Below are 23,787 nucleotides of genomic sequence, written 5' to 3'. Positions count from 1 at the left end.
GACAATTAAATAGAAATAAGATAAGGAAAAGACGGGAGGCCATAAAACTCCTAGAAGAAAACAATAAAAATTTTTTTAACACAGGTCTTAAATATTATTTTTGATGATACCTTAAGCACAAGCAACAATTTAAAAAATTAACAAGTGGAACTATATCAAACTAAAAGTCTGCTACACAGAAAAATAAATAATCAACAAGATGAAAAGAGCCTATGTAATCAAAAATAATATTTGCAAACCTTACAACAAATAAGGAGTTGATATCCAAAATACATCTTAGAACTCAGTAGCACAAAATAATTAAGCCAATTAAAACCTGTTGCAAAGACCCCAACAGACATTTTTCCAAAGAAGATATGTGAATGTACAACAAATACATGAAAATGTGTTCAACGTCATTACACATCAGGGAAATTAAATCAAAACCACAATGAGATATCACCTCAGGACTGTTACAATGGAATTCATCAAAGAGACAAGAGATCTGCTAGCAAATGCTAGCAAAGATGTGGAGAAAATGGATGATTTGTGTGCTTTTGGTTGTCTTATAAATTGGTTCAGCTTCTATGGAAAACACTAGAGAAGGCCCTCAAAATTTAATAGGGCTACCATATGGTCCAGCATTTTAAACTATGGGAATATATTAAAAGAATTACAAACACTATGTTGAAGAGATATCTGCACCTCCATGTTCATAGGAGCAGTGTTTACAATAGCCAAGACATGGAAAAAACGTGTGTCTATCAACAGATGAGTGGATATAAACCTTGTGATATATTTAGAAAAAGGAGTAATATTCAGCCATAAGAAAGAAGGAAATCCCGCCATTGGTGACAATATGGATGGACCTTGAGGGCGTTATACTAAGTGAGAGAAGTCAGACCAAGCTTACATGTGGGAAAAAAATAATAAAACACTCATAGAAAAAGATCAGATTTTTGGTTACCAGAGGAGGGAAGTGGGAAGAGGCAGAATTTGATGAAGTCCAAAAGTACCAACTTGCAGTTATAGGGTAAGTAAGTATTGAGAACGTTGTGTACAACATGATGAATATAGCTAACACTGCCATATGGTATACTTGAAAGATGTTCAGCAAGTAGATCTTAAGAGTTCTCATCACAGGAGAATATATTTTCCTTTTTTTTCTTTTCTAGCATTTATATAAGATGATGTATGTTAACTAATCTTACTGCAAAAATAATTTCACAATATATGGAAGTGAAATCATTATAATGTGCATTTTCAACTTAAATAGTACTGTGTTCAATTATATCTCAATAAAACTGGGGGGGAAATTTCAACAGCTTTACAATAATGTCTTTTAAATTTAAAAAAAATTTTAAAAACAAATGGAAACACAACTTGCTAAAACTTATGGGCTGCAAGAAAAACAGTAATAAGAGAGTTTATTGAAACAAATGCCTACAATATGAAAAAAGAAAGATCACAAATAAACAACCTTACTTCTCAGGGGACTAGCAAACAAAGGAACAAACCGCTAAGCTCACAAGTAGCAGAGCAATGAAATAAGAAATATGAGAATAGAAATAAAACAGAGACCATGCAAACAATAGAAAACATCAATGCAAGAGGTGGTTTTTGAAATGAAAACAAAATTAACCTTTTAGCTATACTAATGAAGAATAAAAGAGAATATGCAAATAAAATCAGAAATGAAAAAGGAGACATTACAACTGATGCAACAAAAATACCACAGCTCATGAGAGGTGACCATCAACACATATATACCATCAAGTTTGATACCCTAGAAGAAAAGAATTCCTAGCAAAATAAAAAATGCCAAAACTGAATCATGAGGAAATAGACAAGCCTAACAGACCAACGATGAGTGAAAAGATTGTATCAGTAATAAAAAATTTCCCAAAAAAAAGGCTAGGACCAGATGGTTTCATTGGGAAATTCAACCAAACATTTAAATCGAATTGAAACAAATCCATGTCAAACTTTTCTAAAAAACTTTGAGGTACATTCCCAAACTCATTTGATGAGTCCAGCATTATCCTGATACCAAAGCTAGATAAGAACACTACAAGAAAAAATAAAACTGTCAAGTATTACTGATATAGATGCAAAAATTCTCAGTGAAATACTAGCAAAAAGAATTCAACAGTGTATTAGTGGTCGTACTTTCTCAGTTTTTCCAAGTCATCGGGAGGTGGGGAACGACACGGATGTATTCGGACGGCACTTGGCCTTCCCTGGCCTCCGCGCTGTATCCCGAACTTATTCACCAATTTTTTACGTCTCTCGCTGGAGTGGAGCCCGGGCCGGATGGCGAAACAAGGAGGCGCTGGGAGGGCAACCGCGGGCCTTCCCTTCCTCCTGCCCACGGGACGATGACGCCCCGACCCACAGGCCATCCAGCGGTGCGTCCTCGCTGCTTTGGGAGCCTGGGTCCGTACAGGTGCTGTCGTGGCACTGGGGCTGCTCCCCGGGGGCCACTTTCTTTTCTGCATGTTCCACAGGAAACAGTCACAGATCTCCGTAGATGGGATTCCCCTGCATTCTGGCTGCGTCTACACTGGCAGCAACCGGCGTCCTGTCTCCTTTTTGCCTCGGCGCAGCTCTTGTGTGTTGACAGCACACACAAGTCCCCTCACCGCGGGGGACGACACAGAGTGTCGCGGGCGAGCAGGGAGGACTCTCCAGGAGCCGCGACCGTCCCACCTGGGTCTCGGTGGTCAGAGCCCCTAACAAACATGTGGGAAACGGGGTGCGGCCTGGGCCATCCGCTGGTGGTCGGGAGGAGCCCTGAGTCCGGGCACAATCTTGGTTGGAAGAGGTTGTCTGAGGCTCCCCCACGGAATAAGCTCTCTCTCTAGATCCTGGGAACGGTGCTTTATGTTTCCATGAATTAGTACATTCAACCCTGCTGTTCTAAAACAATCTGGAAATGGATTGCTCCATGTCTGCAATGATCTGTCAGTTTCTCAGTACCGAGATAGGTATCTGCCCTTCTTGTGAGAAAAATCCTTTGGCTCCAAAATTCTAATATAGGGGATAAACCACTGCCTGACTCTGAGTTCTTGGAATTTTTCTGTCCAGGTACACACAGTTCTCCAGGAGTAGCAGCCTTGTAAAAGAGTAAATTAATTTATAATTTTCTTTTAATTTATGAGAGAAATGATACATTAAAAATTGAAGTAACAGGATTAGTTGAATTAATGCTGACTCTGAGTTCTCTGTGCTGAGACTGGAGCTCCAACTGAAGGCTCTTCCACCATGAGTACAGGTGTAGGGTTTCTCTTCACTTGAGTGTCCCGGTGGTTTAAGAAAGAGAAATTCTAGCTGAAGGCTCTACCTCATTGATTGCAGATATAGAGTGTCTCTTCTTGAGTTTTCTGGTACATATAAATGTGAGAGCAGCATCTAAGAGTTCTTCCACGTTTATTATATTTATAGGGCTTCTTCCCAATGTGACTTCTCACATGATGTCTAAGGTCATGGCTTTGTCTTATGTTTTCCCACATGATGACACTCACAAGGTTTCCTCTCCAGTGTGAATGAGTCCACGACTTTGAAGTAACCAAGTTTCAACTGAAAGCTCTTCCATATTTATTCCAGACATAGAACTTCTCTGCTATTTGAGCTCATATATGTGAATGAAAGTTGGCCTCTGATGAACGGTCTTCCACATTCACTTTGTTTTTAGGGTTTCTCTCCAGTGTGATTTTTCATGTGTGTAAAGGCAAAACTCCAGCTGAGCTATCTCTCACTGTCATAACATTTGTAGTGGTCCCTCCAGGGTGAGTTCTCTCATGCCATCTAAGTTTAGAGCATTGACTAAATCTTTCCCACATTGATAGGATCTATATGGTTTCTCTGCAGTATAATTCACCTTATGTTATTGATACTTAAAAAAGGAATATTGGCCAAAGACTCTTCCAGATTAGTGACAAGTTTAGGATTTTTCTCCTGTGTGAATTTTTGGTGTATATAAAGGTGAAGGCTCTAGTTGAATTATTCCCCACATTCATAGCATTTATAGGGATTCTCTCCTGTTTGAGTTAATACCTGTGAAATTCACATTGTTGCATGTGAAATCTCCTCACATGCATTACATTCCATGGACTCTCCTCCAGAGTGAAGACTCTGCTATGTGCAAGGAAAGGAGAAGTTGTTACAGATGTTCACGCACGTCCATGTACTCATTTCTCTATGTACTGGCTCTAGTCTGCTCTCTCACTGGTAGTCTTCTTTTAAAATAAACTGCCCATGTTCGTTCTATTCACATGAAGTGTTACTTGGTGAATTCACACTGATTTTCTATTTTGTAGCCTCTCGCCTGCATAACTTTCTGATTAAATTTTAAGTCTTCTTTATTTTTCACACGTTATATACATGAGCTATGTTGAGGCAATTCCCCTTTTATTGAAACTGAAGTTCCAGTTTGTCTTCAGGGAAATGTTATTCCAAAATTTAAAGTATTCCAAATATTCTACTGGGACAGAATTTATGCTCAGGCGTTTTATCCATCAGCAGATTGTCATGAACTCCTATTTTATCCCATTACCAGGTCTCTTATGTGACGACTGTGTTCATCCCCAAGAAACATACCGTTGACCTGCAGATAAATGGGTCCTTCCTGAACGCATGCTGTATTGGTATCATTTCATGTTTTTTAAGGTCACCTTCCATGTCTGAGAAAAAGAGAAAAGTAATAGCTACAGTGACTTAGGGGAAGGAGAATTTTGCAAATGCTCACAAGGCTAATGTAAGTATGTGTCAAGTATTGGCTTCAACACAGACAAAAGATGTGAAATGGAGGAATATAGCAACAATTAGATACATGATATAGAACATTGATGATGTATACTATTTTTAAGAATAAAATGACTGAAAAATAAAATGAAGGTGGGATGTCAGAGAGATTAAGACACAGTAAATCAACAAAAGGGAGAGACTGAAACAAAAGTTCCTACATGAATAATAGTAACAGAAAGAGCACTTTCTCAGAAGCCAAGGAATGTACATAAAGTTAGATGAATAGATATTAATGTGCTCAAAGAATTAGGACACCATTGGAGTGGTATTTCTGCATTGGCCTTACAAGATGTGAGAAGACTTCTTCTTCAAGGAAATCTGCAGTTGACATTACAGGTCCAGTTCTCTCACTGACCAGGCCCCTCTCCACATAGAATCTCAAGAGCCTGGAGCCCACCTAGAGCTGGGACTCTGGGAATCCTCTTTCTTCCTCTACACCTCTTCTCCTGATTACGGCTGGGAAATCACATCTACTTGTAGAGGCAAAAACCATTTGTGGAAAAATGTATATGGATTTGGAGGTGTTATTTGGCATCTGCGTGTGGTCTTCAGGTTCACATCAGGAGGAGAAGCAAGGCCAACAGGAAAGAGCAGCACAGGGAAGGGCGTCCTGAGCTCTGGCAGCACCACCAGCCCTTCCCCAGAACAGAAGGACGCTGACCATTGCTTCAGATGTTAAGGAACTGTCTGTTGATGTGTAGGTCCCAGGACTTTGACAGACTGCAGGATCATTTTTTCCCACTTTCCTCTGACCAGTGTGAATCAATTGTTCTATAGTGGATTAAACTTTATTTTCAAAAAAAATCCAATATTATAACTCAATGCCAACTCTATGACTTGAATTTTAAAGGGACAATATCTGTTCTGTGTAACTTTGTAGGGTTAAACTCCACCGGAGTTTGCACAGCAGAATGGTTTTTGGAAAATATTTAATGCATTTATTTATCCATTTAAGGCCTCCATGCAGTGAGCGCCCAGCACTGGTCTGAGTGTTAGATATGGAGCCGCAAGAAAGATATACTACAGTTATCGGAAAGTCTACTATCTTTTGAAATGGCAAAGATGAAGTAAACAAATGAACAAGATCATGTCGTCCAGGTTTTAGTAAGTGATTTATGAGTGTATATGTGTCAGGGTGGGGAGGGGAGTGAACTCTGGGGAAGCTACTCTGGATGATTTTTTATTAAATAAATAAATGCTGACAGTGTCATCCACAGAGAACAGATGACTGTTGTTCTCCAGCATCACATCCCTGTGCAGGTTCCTCTGAGATGGCTCTAACAGGCCTCCCTTTTTTTTTTTTTTTTTTTTTGCGGTATGTGGTCCTCTCACTGTTGTGGCCTCTCCCGTTGTGGAGCACAGGCTCTGGACGCACAGGCTCAGCGACCATGTCTCACGGGCCCAGGCGCTCCGCGGCATCTGGGATCTTCCTGGACCGGGGCGCAAACCCGTGTCCCCTGCATCGACAGGGGCACTGTCAACAACTGAGCCACCAGGGAAGCCCAGGTCTCCCTTTTTTGATGAAGATTATAGCCACAATTTGAAGGTGGCTAATTCCTAAAAACATGCTGGACATTCTGGTTCAGGCTTCTCCATGCCCAAGAGTATCCAGAGGTGATGGTTGAGGGTGACTGTACTGGGATAAGGCAGCTGTGTGTATCAAAAGCTCAAACCCTTCTTGAGGCCAAGTCCAATATTTCTCTGGGCTGACTTGTCCTATGTCTTTCAAATGCATCACAGAGATGTGCACACTCTGAATACACAATAGTTTTCATGATTAAGGAATATCACATAAGTGGTGTGAAATAACCAGCACATTCTATGACAGAATGTAAGTTCTGAGTTCCGGGCTAGCAATTATAATATTTGTACTTGGGAATTAATAAATAAACCCTGTGTTCCACCAATTTTTATTAAATCTACAGACAACACAAGGCAAGAAATATCCATCTTCTGCCACTAATCAGCTTTGATTGTGGGCAAATTATTTCCCATTTTGAACTTCACAATTTTCAGGTGTGAATAAGTTTCATAACCTCTTGAGAGAGTTGAGTGATTACATGATCTAATAGGTAAGTGCTTCTCACATAACAAAAGCCAATAAATAAAAGCTATATATTATTATATGTTATTTATTATTTGTTCAGGAATATTGTCATTGAAAAGTCAGAGAGCCTTGAGGCAATGTGCACCCCTCTGCATGACTGGACAAGTTTTATAGTAAACTTGGGGTCAGGAGGTGCTGCCTGTATCATCTCCACTCTCATCAGTGTTCATCACCAGATGTGAGGACAAAGTGTGTATGATGAGTCCAGGTGCAAAGTTCAGTTGTCCCCTTGGTTCACATCTGCTGTGTAAGGGGAATTCTTTCCCTTGGGAAAGCAACTCATGGCTCATGAAGTGAAGAGCTAAAACCATGGAGAATCAAGCCAGCAGCCACTGGTGGGGATGACTGGGGCGCCTGAGTGAATGCCTAGGGGCTCCCAGGATGAGGGAACAGGCTGAGGAGGCCAGGTCTGAAGAGTCGAGTTTACACAAGGTCCCCACTTGCATCTGGGCCTGGGTGGAGCAGAGACATTTACAGGCTGGGATGCCAGCCCCTGCCTGGGAACTGTAGTAGTATGGGGCAGAAAAGCAGGAAGTGCGGCCCATCTTTGTTTCTGAAGACACTCATCTTTCTGGCTCCAGACACCAGGCAATAAGGAAGACTTGATTCTTGTTTTTCAGAATTGTTTTAGTTATTCTAATTCCTTTGCCTTTCCAACTCAGATTCTTTAAAAGATAAATGCATATCCTGTTGTTGGTGCTGGCTTTTCTTTTCTTTATTATTATTATTTTTTAACTACCCTGGAAGTTCTACAAATGGCTATTTTCATTGAATAGTTCATTATCAACATCTTTCTAAGTCAGTACCTATAGATCTACCTCATTTAAAAAATATCAGTAACCCAAACACCAATTGATAATAATGCATTGTGGGGATGCACTAACCGGAATTTATTTACCTAAATTCTCTTAATGTCTATGTTTTTGAAATACTCTGTTTTTATATTAAGTAAAGCTGATATCAATATTCTTATTACCCATGTAATTTGCAGAGATGTTCCCCACACAGCCGTTTGTTATTTGACTTTTCTTGTGGAATATGTAAAGATCAATTTGTGGTCAAGTTTACCATTCATTTCTTTGATGGCTTCTGGACTTTTTAAAGAAATGCTTCACAAGGACTCCACTATGAAATCACAAATAAAAATTTTTCATACATGTTTTCACCGAGTACATTCATCGTTTCAGTTTTTCACTCCACACAGCCCGAGTCGCCGCAATACCTCTAAGTCCGCCCCGGGAGCAGGGACCCGCCCGTGTGCTCGGGGATCCTTCGCTGCAGCCACCCGGCGACATGTTCCCAGCTCCCTCCCCCTTTCTGTCTGCTGCCGGGGTCGGGCCGCGTCGTACCGAGCCGGGGGCTAGCTCCGAGGCGGACGCCCCGGGACGAGCTCGGACGTTTGGGCGGGCCGCGCTGCACCCTCGCCGGCCGGCGATCGGGATCCTTCCCGGGTCCGTTCTAGTCGTTTGCCGGGCGCTACATAGCGGCCGCTTTGAGACCGTCCCTTCCCTCCGTAGCTTCGGCGACTTTCGCGAGGGCTGTGACTCGGCCGCCAGGCGCGAGGCAGACTTCCGGGAGGCGCTAATGCTGGCGGCGACTGTCCCGGTGGCTCCGAGGCGTGGGCGCTTCCTGCTGTAGCCGGAGATTGGCCGAGCAGATTCATGTGGTGTGAGGCCGGTCTTGCGCTTCGGGGCTGTGGTTGGTGTGGTCCTGGTGGGTCTACCAGCACGCCCTGGTACCCCTCCGCTCGCAAGACTGAGCGTGGTTATAGGACACGGTGTCCGTGCCCGACGTCGTCCTCCACGTCCTGGTGGTCGTACTTTCTCAATTTTTCCGAGTTATCCGAAGGTGCGGAACGACACGGATGTACTCGGACGGCGCTTGGCTTTCCTCGGCCTCTCCGCTGGATCCCGAACTTATTCACCAACTTTTTACGTCTCTCGCCGGAGTGGAGCCGGCCCGGATGGAGAAACGAGGAGGCACTGGGAGGGCGACAGCGGGCCTCCCCTTCCTCCTTCTCACGGGACCATGACGCCCGACCCACAGGCCGTCTGGCGGTGCGTCCTCGCCGCCTTGGGGACCCGGGTCCGTCCAGGTGCCGTCGCGGCAGTGGAGCTGCTCCCCGGCGACCACCTTCGTTTCTCCAGGTTCCACGCGAAGCGGTCACGGGGCTCCGTAGATGGGATTCCCTTCAGGTCACGCTGCATATACAATGTTCCCGTCACCTGTTCTCGGCGCAGCGCTTGTGTGTCGACAGCACACGAAGGTCCCCTCACCGCGGGGTACGACACGGAGTGTCGCGGGCGAGCGGGGAGGACGCTCCAGGCGGCGGCCGTCCCACTTCTGTCTCGGTGGTCGGAGCCCCTAACAAACGTTTGGGAAACGGGGTGCGGCCTGGGCCGTCGGCAGATGGTCCGGAGGAGCCCCGAGCCTGTGCGCAATCCTGGTTGGAAGAGGTTGTCTGAGGCTCTCCCACGGAATAAGCCCTCTCTCTGGATCCTAGGAACGGTCTCTGGACCCGCGGTGGCCCACACCGGACCGAGCAACGCGACGGATGGCGGCCTGGGTCGACCCCAGGAGTTAGGGCGGCGGCTGTACGCCTGCGCCCTTGCACGACCCGGGTTCGTCCCGCTGAGATTCGCACCAGTGGAGCTTCACCTGGGGGCTCCTGCAGCAAGGTCGACCAGATGGCTTGGCAGCAATATTGGGGACGAGAAAAATATGCATTGGATTAATGTGGTTTTTTTTTCTTTCAGTGTAAGACTCACAGCAGACTCACCACAATGTGGGCATTCATGAAATAAGAAATCCTGAGATTTTGGTAATGAAAATTACCATTGTTTTTGTTACTCAACACTAGTGTAATTATTACCACTGTTTGCAGTTAATTTTGAAAACACTGACTAAAGATTCTTTATCCCAAGAGTATTTGAAGATGTTGAAAGAGGGTTTCCAGAATACGGAATTTTCTATCTACGCCTGGGAGTCAGGGAACTCATCCCTCTAATCATGAAGTCCTGCCCCACCCCCTGCAGGACGCAGTCTGGAAAGCCAGACACAGATCTGTGCAGCAACAGACCCCCAGTGTCAGTGCGTGCTCAGCGACTGAAAACTTCCTCATTATTCATCCTTTGCATTCAGAGCCGAATGTAGGAAAGCCAAATATGTCGCCCTAGGCAGTCATGCGGGCTTCCCCCCTTCCTGTCCCCGCCTCCAGCTTCCTCACATCACAACTTTCTTTTCTGCCACCAGAAAGCACTTCTGCGTGTGCTTGGGTCAGTGTAACGTGAGAGGCGGTGTCTGTGCCTCTCAGTCTGTAGCGCCGGCTCTGAACAAATAGTGCTTGTCTCGCTTGGGAGGTCTTTCGTCATGTCTACAGAGCTTAGTAGAGTGAGAATGAGAACCAACCAATAAACAACTCAGGATTATATGTTTTTTTGACGTTCTCTTATAAAAATCACGTTTACTCATGATGATTTTTAAAGGGAGATAGATACACATATAATAAAATTCACACTTTTATAAGTGTACAATTCAGTGATTTAGAGTTGACATAGAAAGTTGTACAACCATCATCAGTACTAATTGAGAACATTCCATCACCTCAGAAAGAAATCCAGACCTCATTATACAGCCTCTTCCCCTCCCCACTCTTCCCCATTAGCCTTCAACAACCCCCTGTGTGCATTTTGTCTATGGATTTGCCTGTTCTGTATATTTCAAGTAATTGGAATTGCACAATTCTGGACATCTCTGTCTGGCTTCTCAAACTTTGTGTCATGTTGTGGCGTCTCATCCGTGTTTTAGCCTGTGGTTCATTCGTCTGTTTCACTTAAGAATTTGCCATTCTAGGGCTTTGCTGGTGGAGCAGTTGTTAAGAATCCGCCTGCCAATGCAGAGGACCCATGTTCGAGCCCTGGTTCGGGAAGATCCCACATGGTGCTGAGGGCCCATGCACCACAATTACTGAGCCTGTACTCTAGAACCTGCGAACCACAACTACTGAAGCCTGCAAGCCTAGAGCCCATGCTCTGGAACAACAGAAGCCAACGCAATGAGAAGCCCACGCATCACAATGAAGAGTAGCCCCCGCTCACCACAACTAGAGAAAGCTCGCACACAGCCACGAAGAGCCAATGCAGCCAAAAATAAATAAATAAATAAGAAATAAGAATTTGCCATTCTGGATCATTAAGATGTACACACGTACACAGACACTTTCTATCATTTTTTTAAATGTGAAACATACAGAATATATAAATTCCATCATAACCATTTTATGCACACAGCTCCACGATATTATGTCATATTTTCCTGCAGATTCTCAACTTGCTCCACTATCCTACAGCTTCCCCCAAGCCCCACGGACATGAGCGCAGTCCTGTTGTATTTTCTCACAACCCCACAAATCACCCACCCCGACCAGGACTCCACCAATGGGTGCCTCGTGCTGGCGGTCAAAGAAGAGAACACCTGTGCAGGGAGTGGGGTAGTGGTGGAAAATGGACAGAGAGACGAAAGGAGACAGAGGTGGCAAAAGCGTGATCCCCCGGAACCCACAGTCTCCCAATCAAGTACAGCCCACTTATCCTCAGAGTGGTGTGGCGTACGATGATGTCATCCAGGGGGGCACACTGCCAGTGAGGCTCCACTCCCCAGTGTGCTCTGAGCCCTGGGCTCCCCAGGCTCCTGTGACTGGGCTGCTTCTCTCACATCCTTCAGCCCTCTGTGGACCACACGCTCAGGCTGGGACTTTTGATTTCCCAGGAGACTGTGCACACTCAGGGTGTGTGGCCAGTTGCAAAAGGTCAGGACCAGCCAATAGCAAAGTCCTGTCCCCTGTATTTCAGTGCCGCCCTGACACCACCAGCCCTTCTCCTACTCACTCTTTCATTCCTCTGTGAAAACATTCCACCACCATATTGCAAGCTGGGGTTATGTGGACAGCAGTGACAGGGGACAGCAAGAGTTGAGCATCTTACAGTGAGATGCCAGAAACTCATCCAGGCTCCACCTCAGCCAGCATAACTGTCAGATTTACTTAGAGTTAGAAACAGAGGCTCCAAATGCACTATTGACTTGAAGTAGGCCATGCAGAAAGCTTAGAACTGAGGTGTGGTGGCCGGTAAATCTACCAAGGAGAAACACTGAACCCCAGGTAATCATAATCAGGTTGGTTAAAGGCAAAGAGGGAGGAATGTATCCTGGTGGGGGAGGGGTGAAAACTTCCTCTGTTTCTGCTTCCCCACTTCCCACTGCCCAGGGGTCCAGACACCGGGCCACGTCCTCCTCACCCCATGTGCTCCCATAATGTCTTCTCCTGGCTCAGGCACCACAGAAGGACCCCTGCCTTTAAGGTTCTCAATACTGAGAGGTACAGCCATGAAATGTCTTCAAAGTGTAAACAAATTGAAATGAAAGATAACAGACCTCCAGACTACTGAAGTGGCAGAGGAGGTGAGGGTGAGTAACGCCCCTCGGCCTCCTGGTCCTTGAATGAGGGAGGAGGAGGAGGAGGAAACTGACCTTCGGTGAACTTGACTTACACATGGCCTGTGTTTAATCCTTTCACTGTTCAGTCATTTAGCCATCACCACACATTTACGAGCTCCTCTCTGAGTCTCGCCCAGTGTCCTCACAGAGTTCACAGGCTGGAGAGGTAATCAAAGCATGATCACAGCCCTGGGGTGTTGCACATGGGGCCAAAGTCAGCAAGATTGGGTGGCCATCAGCATGTCTTCATGGATGAGGCAACATCTGAGCTGGGTCTCCAAGGATGAGTTCTCCTCTCGCCAAAGTGGCACTGAGAAGGAAACATACAAGATGAATGAATAAAGGAATGAAGGAATAAATGGGCATGTCCCTAACACCACACAAGGACGGCAGTCCACCAAGATGGTGGCTTGGGAACACAGGATGCACTGGGGGAAGAGTGGGGAGATGTTGCAGCATGATACCTGCTTCACTCCTTTCATGGTCTTTGCTGCTGCAGTGGCCTGTGCTCTACCGGCTCAGGGAGATATGTCTGTCCTCTGCTCTGGGATCCTGTAGCTTTTTACCAGCAGTGACCACATGTGGTGACCCATGTGTATTTGTCTGCCACATGAGGGGCCTTTGCGATGAGGGAAAGTTTGGTGTGCATCCCAGGACTGAAAAGAAAGAGAGGATGGTGCGTAGTCCTGCAGCAGTGGGATCATGGTGCGGGCTGTTGGGGTGGGGTGAGGCAACAGCCATTCCTGGAGCTTGGGGGGCGCATTAGTGGCTTTCTTAGCAAAGGGACTTCCAAGAAAAAAATGCAACTCAGTTTGGGCTGCACTGACTTTGAGAAACTTGGCGGACCTTTGGGCAGAGACCTCTGGAAGGAGCTGGACATAGAAGATGAAAGTGTGAGAGAGTGTCATGATCAGAACTCATGACCCAGACAAGATGGGAGGAGGTGGGGTGGAAGGAGACTGAGGACACAGAGGAAGTTCATGAACTGGGGTCATCAAGGTGGAGACCCCTCAAGTTAATTCCACCGCCTGCTAGCTCCTCACAGAGTGTTGGGTCCAGGGAGGCCACTCAATAGACATGCACTGAGTTGACCCAAAGTCACCAAAGTTTTCACGTTGAGTCACTGGAATAGAATATGCTGAATTCAACAGATTGTTGGTGAGGCTTTTATGTTAATGAGCTAAGAAAGTGAAAAGAAGAATACAAATAAAAGCAAAATGCAGACTCAAGAGAAATCTAAGAATCCACACTAGTAACTAAGACTCTCAACATGCAGCCCACTGTGGCCTCAGGGCCTTTGCACTTGCTGATCTCTCAGCCTGGAACACTCTGCCCTTTCCATTTTTGTTCACTGAACACACTCAGAAATTTGCTCAACCTTCCTTCCTGACTATTTCTCTCCAAGATACATATCACCATCGGACGTTGTGTCCATTTAATTTTTTTCTATCTCCCCCACAAGTCTGTCACCTGCATGAGAATGGGGACTCCCTCCTTTTACATCACCCACTGCTGCACCTCAGTGTCTGGAACAGGCCTGGAACTCAGTGGGAGACAGCTCGGTATCAGCGAGCTTATGCCAGATGGAGAATGAAGGGTTTAGGGGACACTCGGCTGCAGGTCTTGGTCTCTTGTTCTGCATGTATCTCACTATTATAATAAAGAGTCAACATCAGGCCCAGGGAAAGCAGCTGCTCTGACTTGGGGAAAATCCTATTTATAACACGCACCTCCCACGCTGAAGTCATACGTGTGGACGTCAGGTCCCAGGCTCTCACCGGCATCTCCCCTCTTCCCACCATCTCTTTGCATTTCCCTGAGAAACCCCGGCTCAGGATATCCACCAATCCCTCCACTTGGTGGGGCCGGTGCTGACCCATCAATATTTCCAGCTGAGAAAGCGTTTTGTCTGTGCTGTGGAACATAGAAAACCCTCTCCTCCACCTTTGTCCCATCTGAGTATCACCTTCCCCTCGGCTACACCCGCACCCAGAGGGATTCTGAGTTTTTGTTCAGCAGGTGAGAACCCGCACATGGCAGGCGCTGAGGCTCCTCCAGCCATCACAATGCACCCGAACCTCCATGATGAGTCCACAGGTTGTGTGAGCAGATGGGGTACCCCCTGCGGACTTCCCCCGGGCTGGGCCTGTACCTTCTTCCTCCCCAAACCAGAACCAGAACCAGGAAACTGGCCGTGGCTCTGAGTGGGGAAGGGTAGGAGGGGACAAGAGGGCCCAGTGCACTCTGATCCCGGTGAGGGTTACCAGCGGTGTAAGTGGGACAGTGGGGCGGCTTGGCCTGCATGGTGGCCGGGATCTAAGGCTGCTTACAAGCTGCAGCTGCACCTGCCAAAGATGTTGATGGTGACAAATTGCTCCTGCGTGTGTAGGTGCCAGAGCCACTCACACAGCTCTCTCGCAACCAGTTACAATAAACACCCGCACTGATTGGCAACAGGGGAAAGGCTGACTGTGATCCAGGAAACTCCCCCTAGCCTCCGAGGCACATTCTGACAGGGTCTCTGAAGATGCTAAAACGGTCTGCTTTGGCTAAGAAGACACTGGAGGATTTGAATACTGGCTTCTAAGGTACATTTTTGGTAACGTAGAAAACTGTATTATTTCAAAATTTAAAGCCTATGTTATGATTTTAGAACTAGATTATTTAGATGACTACTAAAATGTATAGTGCAGGCATAGATGAAAATAAAGGCTAAGTTGTTATAAACGGTTCTAACATCAATTTGTATTTTCCTATATTTTATATTATAGTATAAAACTGGTGTTTCTCTCTCTCTCTCTCTTTCTCTCTTTCTCCCTCTCCCTCTCTCCAGCTTTAAGATGTGTGTCACCATGTGGTAGGTGCCATTTCTCCTGCACCATGTACACTTCATTGTGTAGGAGAAGTGACAACATTTGTTCACAAGAGTGTAAATGAGGAGCTGAGGCGTGCACGGACAGGGGCATTGCAATGTGGTGAAAGAAGGAAGGCACTTGGCCAGGGTGGATTTGCCCTGGCCTCTGGGCTCCTGCTTTGCCCACACACCTGAGGTGCCCTGGTTCACTCTTGACCCAGTAACAGGGGTCAAAAGGAGCAGTGCAGGCAGCCCCAGCCAACACCTTCCATATACTTCTCTCCATTTACATCATGGGCATGGCGTTCCCTCAAAGATCTTCAAAGTTCTGGGCTGTTCTGATTTACTTCATCTTCATTAGTCTTCTTGCCAGTGATGTCACTAACTAAATTAGCTTATACATTATCTATATTAACATATATTACTGGAACATAAGTATTATTATAGTATTGCTATATTATATGTTATTTATATATTATGTTTATACAGTTGTAATAAAGTAAATTAATAAATATAAATGAGTTAATATAATAATATGAATATATATTACATCTGAGAGTAAAGCCTTTGCCTACTGCGTGCTCAGCTCTGCCCACTGAGACACACTGTTTGCCTGTAAAAATGAAGACTTGAGAGCAAAGTGAAATGTGTGGGGGAGGCGGGCAGAGAAGACCCAACCTGCAATCACAGTGAAGCCTCCACAACCGAATCCCTCAAGTGAAGCACGAAGTGAGTTCTCAACACCAGCATGAACCGCACAGTCTTAGTGAGGGGAGTGCATGCCAAACTGCTCTCCCACAACGTGCGCCCCGTCTGGAGTGGGGGTGAGGAAGATTCTGCCAGGGATTTCTTCTCCTTCCCTGCTCTCTGTTTCCTCCCCTCCAGATGGTCGGATGTGCAGGACAGCTAAGGGCACTTCTGACTTTCCCCGAGTGTGGGTGCTGGCACTGACTGGAGGTTGTTAATCGTTTCTCACTTAAGTACAGGCAGTGAGTTGGTTTAAGTCATAACCTGCAAAAAAAGTCAATTAACAGGACTAAATATGTACATAATTTGGGTGTGCATATTCCCATACACTCAATCTTCTATATGTTTACAGTGAGAGGTTTCCAATTTTTACTCAGATTTTCAAACATTGGAGATTGGGAAATTTAGTAGTTGCCATTTGGTTTCAAGATGGCAGACTGAACAGGGACTAAATGTAGACAAACATAACATAATTTAGTCAAAGCTGTCCAAGTGCTTTATAAATGTTAGTGTATAATCTTCCAGACCAATGAGAAACGCCAGAAGAAATTCAAATAGAGACCTCATTTTGTTAAGCAAAATGGTGATGGTAAGAGGTGGGGTGAGGAAGCTGGCTCAGCGTGAGTGGTGGTACCAGGCAGTTCAGATGTTATGGAAGCAGCTGTGGTGGCAGCTCTGCCACGTCCACTCCAGGCTGGTCTTTCAGCGCCCAGATGGGCAACTGATGTAGGTAAACTCAGGGTAGGGTGATCAGCTGATCACTGGCCACTTCTTTAGCATCACATATGAGCAGAACCCTGAGAGCTGGAAGGTGTACAAATTAGAGCCTGTGTCACTCAGACTGGTGGATCGTGGTGGCTGGAGGAGCCCCAGCACCTACCGCATGTGGGTTCTCACCTGCTGGTCCTCCACTGCAGTCAGGCTGGCCAAGTGCAGTGCGGGTCCTGGAACAACTGTGAGGGTCACATATGCTTCAGAGGCCCACCTCCCACCCCGGGCAAGCCTTCACCATGACTGCATCACAGCTCAAATTTGCCGTCTGCCTGATCCTGCTTCCTCCCTGCCTGCCACAAAGGCTGACATTTAATACACAGTCCTGCTTGTCCAGATCCATACCAACCTCTGCCTTCAGAGAAACTAAATTGTGATAGGTGGGAGTGGGAGAGACAATGTGAGAGGGATTTCGGATGCAACCAGAATGCCCTCGTGGGCCAGGAGGAGAACACATAGTGCCCAGCCTGGGTGGCAGTCCAGGTGCTGGAAGGTGACAGTGATGGGACAGCTCCAGCTACTGTTCTCAATAATGCCCCCAACACAGGACCCCCGCAAGGCTCAAGGTTTTCACGATGAAAATTAACTCATATATATGAGTGAGTTGCACTAAGAATTTTCAGTGAGGGAGCCAGAGGATTGATAGAAAGACCACACTGGGGTTTACTGATACAGAGTCAGACACCTTCTAAACAGGGTCTTGAAATAAGAGGAGATGACCTTCATGAAGCTACTTCAGTTCTGCCACGTTTCAAGTATCAGGGGTCAGTAACACATGATGAAAATATACTTTCTATGCTCAGTTACTGAACTCTTGAAAATATAACTTCTGAGTTTTCTCCATGCTACAGAGGAGGTGTTTTCAAAAGACATGTCCTCAGCGTGCCCCCCAAAGTTCAATGCAGCACTATTGACAATAGCCAGGTCATGGAAGCAAACTAAATGCCCATCGACAGATGAATGGATAAAGAAGGTGTGGTACATATATACAATGGAGTATTACTCAGCCATAAAAAGCAACGAAACTGGGTCATTTGTAGAGATGTGGATGGATCTAGAAACTGTCATACAGACTCAAGTAAGTCAGAAAGAGAAAAACAAATATTGTATATTAATGCATATATGTGGAATCTAGAAAAATGGTACAGATTAACCAGTTTGCAAGGCAGAAATAGAGACACAGATGTAAGAACAAATGTTGGACACCAAGGGGGGAAAACGGGATTGGGGAGATGGTGGTGGGATGAACTGGGAGATTGGGATTGACATATATATACACTAATATGTATAAAATAGGTAACTAAGAAGAACCTGCTGTATATATAAAAAAAAGTGTCTCCTCATATATGGGCTTCATGTGAACAAGTGCAAAGCAGAGATTGTTCCTGTGCCAACAAATTCTTGAGAGCACAGGGAGAGTGGCCAAAATCAGTGACATAATAAAACAGTTCTATAAAGTAAGAGTAAAAGAAATCAACTCCATGTAGCAATGTCCCACTCTCTCAACTTATGTGTTTGTATTCAAGAAAAAAATAAAATCTGCTTCTAGAATATTTATTGAAAATAAAACCTTGGATTTTAAGAGGCTGAAAAAAAATTTTTGGAACCGGATTTTGTTTTCTAAAATGTTATTTTGCTTTCATTTTTGCCTGGAACAACTTCACGGGTGGCTATGTCTGGGAGGGTATGAATTAACCAGCAGGTTCTGGAATGAGGATCCTCTTCCCTCTCAGAGCACTTAAACTGGCCATTGTAATGTGTGAACCCAGAGGGGCCAAAACAAGCCTCAGAGAAACGTTTTGTTTAAAATAACAGCAACAGCAAGCCTTCCTAGAAATACTGTTCTGTGTAGTAGAATTTTCCCCAGGCCACAGAGGCTGAGCCACATGGGGCGCATCTCAAAGTATGATGCATCCAGGGCTGGGGTCTGGGAGCTGCCTTCAGGCCTGGGCCCAACCTCTCAGGAGCCCAGTGACCAAAGCCAATGTATTGTAAAACCTACAATGAAAACGCACAAGCCCCCAAATGTGCACAATGTAACTTTTTCAATGGCAACCTCAGTTTCCTGTGAATTATTTGTGAACAGATTTAAAAGCTGTGTTGGGGTTGGCAGCAAAGGAAAAAGAGGATATTGGCCATAAAATTAATTCTAAAAGACTTGTAATCAAACTAAATAAAAAATCTCTCCAATCTTTGGGGAAACATTTACAGGCATTGTTCTAAAGTTAGAAAATCCCTTATGGTTTGGGGATTGTTTGGGAAGATGAAGCAACAAGGGTCTGAAGCTTTAAGAGCCAGTTCAGGGCCCATCTCAGCTGAGGTCACCCTGCCCGTGAGCGTCTGGAACAGGACTGAGCGGGCAAGGGGTCAGTTTCAGGGGCACATTTACTGGCTGACTTGGTTCTCTCCCCTCATCCCTGCTGAGCCACAGCCCCTGTCACCCCTTCGTGGTGTCAGTTAGAAGATGCCTCTTTCTTGTGGAAGGGGAGGCTCCCTATTCTCAGACACAGAGCAGCAGCCACTGGTCCTATGTCTGCAAATGCCCCATGTTATGAACTCATTTGTAATACTGTGTTTTATCATTAATGTGCTGGATATTTTTATTTAATTCATCTGAAAACTGGTTATCACCACAAAAATTTTATTTTTGGCTGTGCTGCATGGCTTTTGGGATCCCAACCAGGGATTGAACCCAGTCACCACAGTGAAAGCCCGGAATCCTAACCCCTAGGCCACCAGAGAACTCCCATCACCACCAAGTTTAATAACAGAATTAGGTGCACCAGATACAGCCTAAAGTTTAACCTAAATTTTACAGTGAAGTTTTTGCCTGAAAGTTGTAAGGAATTTGAAACAAGACTAGACTGTGTAAAGGCACCACAAAATATGCTTGGTGACTGGGCTTTATTAACTTTAAATAAAATTTATACACAAAAAATTAGACATAATTATTTACATAGTGATCAGCATAATAAGTGAGGGATAGAAATAAAATATGAACCTGGATATGTTTATAGCAGTATTACCTGATTCTGGAAAGCTTTTTTGCACTGTTATTATACAGCAATGGAAAAAACAAAAGAAAAAAAAAAGGAAATGGTGGTAATTCAAAGTCTTACTGTTATGTGAACAGCAAGTTGCAAAGCAACAGGAATTATTTATTTAACAAAACTGAAAATGAATCTACGTTATTTGTGTGTAAATGTAGATTTGAAAAAAAATATTTAAAGGTTGGGGAAATTATACAAATAAACATCACACATCTTGACAGGGATGAAAGGGAAATGTATTTGGTTTTTTTTTTCGGAGGGGTGGTTTGGGCCCTGCAACATGGCTATACGCTGGGGTCTTACTCCCCTAGCGCCCTTGGCAGTGAAAACACGAGTCCTAACCACGGGATCACAAGGGAATTATTTCCCTGAAGTAGGGTAAATTTGAACTAAAATGTCCACTGCTTGTATTAAAACACAACAACAGTAACTGTGCATGTGGTGTTATAAAACTAGCTTGTTGTAAAGCCTAGCCAATGCATTTCGGAGTCAAGCAACAGGTAGGTTTATTCTGTGGGAGAGAATGCATCTTAATGTAAGGATTAAAAACAGAACACACACGAAGCACAGTTAATGAAACCCTGGCTGCACACTGTTTTCTACTCTAGTCACTAGAACATTTCTTGAGCACTCGCTGGACTGAAGTCAGCCGGAAATCAGTTAGTTGCCCAAGGCAAGTCAGAATTTATGTCAGGCTCATAGAAAAGACAGATAAATTTATTAGTCTGGCTACTAGGGTCTCTCAGTGGAAGAAAAGGTACGTTTTAGTCTCAAAACTTGTTTGGGGGCTTCCCTGGTTGGGCAGTGGTTGAGAGTCCGCCTGCCGATGCAGGGGACACGGGTTCATGCCCCGGTCCGGGAAGATCCCACATGCCGCGCAGCGGCTGGACCCGTGAGCCACGGACGCTGAGCCTGAGCGTCCAGAGCCTGTGCTCCGCAACGAGAGAGGCCACAACAGTGAGAGACAAGCGTACCGCAAAAAAAAAAAAAAAAAATAGAAACAAACAAACAAAAACTTGTTTGGGCCTGTTTTCTCAGGAATTGCTACATGAAAAACAACCCAAACCAACATTAAAAAACACCGTTTGTGCATACCTGGTAGCTTCTGCCAATTTAGAGATTTCTCTTTTTCTGCCATGTGTCCAATGTCATATAAAATAAAGGAGGCCGAGTGGACAGCAGGCAGCGCCCCCGCGGTGCTGGGCAGCTGGGCATCCGTGCTGGCAGCAGCTCAGGCCGCCCTGGGGTTCGGTCCTGACCAAGATTGAGAGAGCCAAGGAGCATTTCCGCTCCGGGTCCCTAAAGGCATTTTATTCCTGAATAATCTGGATCTACAGAAAGCAAGGTATGGCCTTATATTGTTTTCTACATCACCCACAATTTTAAATAATTTGCATTTTTCTTGCAACCAGAGATTTGGCATTCTGGGGACAGAATATAAATATTACTACCAAACTCTGTGTAAATACAGTATAATTAGAAAGACGTGTGAGTCTAACTTACCTTGATATCCTAGATACTCTCGCTGTCAGTAGACAAGGTTCAGACTATATACACTTGGCATTTCTACAGATTGAACAGCAAGAGGCAAGTTTAGTCCATTAAAAAAACAAAAATCAAACAAACAAATCCTTCAGTTCCCTACTGTTTTGTTTGTTTGGTTTTTAAGCAGCTGGTCACACTTGCCATGGAAGCATAAATATTTATATGCATTAGTGCATTAAGTACAAGCACATTAGCTTGGAGGGATAGTTTTTGAAGAGCACAAAGCCATCTAAAATCATGTCTATGAAATATTTACAATTTACCACAGAAACAGGCCCTGCCATCTAAAAATATACTTGGGACCAGCCCTGAATTTTTTCTCCTGTGATCCTGTTCAGACAGACAGACTTGATAAGTTCGGTTTTCTTATGTAGAAAAAGAAATTAAAAGAGAAACAAACAAAAGACTTAACCTAGCAGCTCACAAGTGGGAAACAAACTACTATTTATTAAAATATTTGGTAACACTCATAGTGCAGGCTCGAATGCTCTCAATTCGATGTACTTCACAGAATGCTTTTACACCTTTTCAACGACCGGTCTCCCCCAATCCTCGAAAGCTTACTTTTATTCGGTACAGTTAACTATTAATATGTGTTGAAATTACTGTAGCTGTGTGTCCTGGTACAATTCACAAGAATAACTAAATACTAGAAATGTTGATAAAATATTCTGGAGAGGCTGCACCCAGAGCATTTAATCTTATATGAACAAAAGCCTGTGCACAAACACATTTTATACGTGATTTCAGGGAGCCCCAGGTTCCCTGGGCTCGCTAATACCCTCAGATTAAGAGCTCCTTGGCTGGGAGGTAACAGAAGGCTAAGGCATCCCTACTTACCTCCCCATTCAGACCTCTGGTCCCATCACAGCCACACTGGTGGGAAGCAAGGTGGACGCTCGGGCATACTCTGTCCCAGCTGCACGGCGATCAGACACGTTGTAAGCAGTGTCATCATAGGGAAGAACGAATTTCATTCCACAGTGGATGTTTTGTTACTTTAACCTCTGTGTTCTATTGCCTTCGCTTTGAGTTAAGAATGTTGCCTCTAGCCTGATATAGGCAGCATAGCTCATTCTCAAGGCTCTAACCCTTAAGGGGATAACACTTTTCATCCATAAAGAGATAAAAGTTGCAGAACAGACAACACTTCTTTTGTTGGAGGTTTACAGGAACTCCATGACCTGAACTTCGTGGACAAAGGATTTTCCTGTGTCAAGAAGTTTGCAACAACCAACCTCGACCCCCTCACCTGGCCTTTCAAAATGCTTTGCTGAAAGCATTTGGGCAGTTTGGGCTTTTGTTGGGTACAAGCCACCCATCTCCTTGCGTGGCCCTGCAATACACCTTTCTCTGCTCCAAACTCTGACATTCCACTTGCTTGGCCTCACTGGGCATCGAGCACAGGAACCTGTGTTCGGTAACAGGAGAAGACGTGTCACACCGCACCTCTGCTTCATACATTCTGCTGGGCTTTGTGCGATGGCTCAGAAGGAGATTTAGACAAAACACAAAGAACAGCACCAGCTCGCTTCACCAATCCACATGGGAATAAACGCCAATATTTACTGATCTTTTGGTATTCCAAACTATGTTGCCATGCATAACCTTGGCCTATTATTTTCCACTGCTAGAAAATTTATAGGATAAGTTTCCAAGGGATGTGTAACCTGGACTTTATCTAACTGAAAGAACACTTGATAAAATGTTACTATGCAAAGATAGTGAGTTGCTGAATCCTTCTGAGGAAACTAGCAATGAGACTTCTGCTTTCTTTAAACTGTAACCTCTCTATCAGACCTCATCTCCACCTGTGTTTAAAAATATTCCCCAATCTTGTCTACCTTCAGAAACCCTCCATAATCTGCTCTTCTTCTGAGCGCTGCCCTTTATTCTCACCCAGTCACAGCCTGACCTGTACATACCTCCTGTCTCTACCTTGCCCTCTGCCCATCATTGCTCATCTCACTCCATTAGAGCTGGACTCCACATGCCAGATAACCTCCGGTGTATAGAGAAATGGATCATGGATGATTCTGAACAATGGAGCCCTGGAGCCCAGGAGAGATGGGGCACTCACAGGGGTTGTAGCTGAGGAGAAGAAGAGGGAGCGGAATGAGGTTTCATCCATGGTAATTATTCAGGGGAACATGCTACAGAGCCCAGATTCGGGGACAGGGTAAGTCAGGTTGCAAATTACTGGGAGCTGGTGCCCAGTAATGACGGTTGAACTGGGAGGCAGGGGCTCCAAAGGGAAGAGCGAGGGGGGAGGCTGCTGGAAGTGACGGGCAGAGCACACACCGGACCACGATGCATCAGAGAAGCAGGAAGGCATAATAAGCATCCCAAAGGAAGGACCGAATATCATGGCAATGAGCATGTGACTGTAGTGACCTGAGTCACAGAAGGGTGGAGAAGAATGGAAAAGAGGTAAC

The sequence above is a fragment of the Leucopleurus acutus genome (genome assembly GCF_964270905.1).
Source record: "Leucopleurus acutus genome assembly, contig: HAP1_SCAFFOLD_194, whole genome shotgun sequence".
Lineage (NCBI taxonomy): Eukaryota > Metazoa > Chordata > Mammalia > Artiodactyla > Delphinidae > Leucopleurus > Leucopleurus acutus.
The sequence above is the reverse complement of the archived record's forward strand: the minus strand, read 5'-3'. Positions refer to the sequence as shown.